Below are 2719 nucleotides of genomic sequence, written 5' to 3' on the forward strand. Positions count from 1 at the left end.
GTGTGGTTACATCACATAAACCATTAATTACCTCCAATGGCATGTCCTTTGTGTGTGTTTTTTACAGGAAAGCAAGAAGAGACAGTGTTTGAACAGCGTTGTGTTGTGTGTTATCAACAAACTCATCTGCAGAGCATAAAACACCACCGCTGCCTTTGTGCTCACATGGGAGAGCTCTGACATGGCTGGGCCAGATAAGCAGACTACTGAAGTGACAGATGTTTTTCATTGGGACATTTGTTATGTGTGTGTTTGTGTGTGTGTGCGTGCACGTGTATATACAGCATGCATGTCATTGTGCTGATTGGGGAATTATTCGCTTGGCATTAGGCGACTGCCCTGGATTGGTGTAAAGTCCTCATATGTTTTAATCCAGATGATGGTTGCTGATCTGTCCCATGAGCTCCCATCAAATCACCAGAGAGAGACACTGATAAATCCACTTGCTGCCAATATATTACTTTGAACTGCAGAACTGTATACTCTAGGTATTTTCCCTCATTTAATTTATGGCACTGGTTCATATTCACAAGGTCACAGAACAAAACTGGCTCTTGATCTGGTGCTCATTCATCGCAGAGAATTATCAAATTACTCTCGTTTTCTAAGCTCCGGATATACAGTAAGGGTATAATCTAATAAAGTAAATCGGGTGGTTGAGAAAGGATTAACATACTGGGAAATAAGGAAAAAGAAAATACCACAGCAAACGTTTATTTTTGCAGACTTCTTTCTAATTTGTGCTATTTTCTAGTAAAAAACTGGATCAATTCAAATCTTAATTTGCTTTACTTTGAAGGGGACACAAACCAAGACGCCTCTGGGCTAATTGAAAGAAAATTTATTTGCTTGAGAACTATCTGGAATACAATAAAGTAAATTTTAAAAACTAAGTAAAATGTATTTTTATAGCACCTTTTTTTAATTTTTATATAACTCATCCGTTGCATTGCATGAAGGCTTCAGGTTACATAAGTTTAAGGATGGGCTACTTTGAGAGACAAGCTGTCTGTGAGACGTCGCTACAGTCTGTGGGTCAGATTCACCTCTTGCTCATCCACAGCTCTACCCTCTCACTCACACGGTCACTTCTGGCTCCAAAAACCAAGATGGCGACGACCGCAATGCCAAACTCAAGGCTTCAAAATGGCATTCCACAAGCCAATGGGTGACGTCTCGGTAGTTGCGTCCATTATTTTAACCAGTCAGTGGTTGTAATATGACGTGCATGAAGTATGTGAAGTAGATGAAGAAGATATACTTTATTAATCCCCAAAGTGAAATGATTTTTTTTTTACTCTGATGTCATGTACACATGCAAAAACAGGACCTATAAATGATTAAGTGAAGAGAACTCAGACCAAGGGGGCTGCCCATGGACAGGTGCCCCAGCCAGTTGGGGGTTTGGTGCCTTGCTCAGGTGAACTGGCACCTCTCCAGCTACGAAAAAACCTTCCCTTTTTTGTTTGGATGGGGACTTGAGCTGGCGACACTACAGTTCCCAGCACAAGTCCCTACAGACTGAGCTACTGCCACCCTGGTAGAAAGAATTGATGACTTTTCTGTCGCAATGTCATGTTACCAGCAATATTTCCCAGGAAAAACCCTGGCTGTCAGGAGTGGACTTCCACACCAAGATTCACAAGGTGTCTTTCTTTAACCTTCACTCTGGTTATAAAGCAGGTTCCACCGAGATTTGAACTCGGATCACTGGATTCAAAGTCCAGAGTGCTAACCATTACACCATGGAACCGCTGTGACAATGCCGTGTCACATTAGTCACATGCATCACATTACTTAAATAACAAACATACCACTTCTTAACCAAACTATGCTCTGCCATCTAAACCTAACTAAAGAGTCTTGCTGCCTAAATCCAACCATGTAGTTCTGATGCAACTGTGACCATTTCACAAGGTTATCCATGTGTTTACAACTGTGACCGTTTGCAGTCATATATGAGCTATTCTTTCATTCACCAGTAGGTGAGCTAAGTTAGGAAATGCTCCTGTGGGTCATATTCAGAGGTAGTAGCAGGTGAGCTATGTGGCCAACACATTTTCACTCCGACCTCGTCGCATATCGACGTTTAATCATTGACTTTCTATGTCCAGATATGGCGTGCAAGGTACCCCTGGAACATTGGTTGTTGACGTTCTGGGATGCTGTGTCAAGTTCTGCCTGTTACATGCATTGTCTTTTTTCAAATTACACTTCTGTTTTCGCAGGAAATGTATCATCTGCATACAGTGTCTTTCAAAATAAAAGCACTACATCAGTAAAACACTGTGAATTGATGTCTTTTTTCCTTCAACAACAAACTTGGTTACGTTTAGCCAACACACACACAAGAGTGGATTTAGGCAACAAAAGTACATGGTTGGGTCCAGGAAACAAAAAACAGCGTTGGGCTTTACAGTCTTACAGGAAGTGAAACTCTGCCTCCCCGGTGGAAGTCCATGGTTGTTGGTGCCAGATTTTGACGATTTTGGAATGAGACCAGGTAGATGTGGTCATATGGGTTGGAGGACTTCTTGGATGTGATAAAGTAGAGATAAAAGTCAGTCGCCATGCAGTGATAATACGATCCAAATTGTGAAAGGACTTGTGAGTTGACACACGGCCTAAAGCTGCTGCACTTTGCCCTGTGAAGCAAAGGAAGCTGCTTAGCGGACTATATATAGACGACGCTCCGTCCTATACTTCATATTGACATTCG

General features: G+C 41.9%; 1 non-coding gene across 1 annotated transcript; it reads right to left on the reverse strand.

The window, feature by feature from the left end:
• Positions 1 to 1681: 1681 nt before the first annotated feature.
• On the reverse strand, positions 1682 to 1753 carry trnaq-uug (transfer RNA glutamine (anticodon UUG)). Its single transcript has one exon. It is a non-coding gene; the product is annotated as a tRNA-Gln (tRNA).
• Between the last annotated feature and the right edge of the window lie 966 nt (positions 1754 to 2719).

This window comes from Epinephelus fuscoguttatus, linkage group LG14, assembly GCF_011397635.1.
Source record: "Epinephelus fuscoguttatus linkage group LG14, E.fuscoguttatus.final_Chr_v1".
In the NCBI taxonomy this organism is placed as follows: Eukaryota; Metazoa; Chordata; class Actinopteri; order Perciformes; family Serranidae; genus Epinephelus; species Epinephelus fuscoguttatus.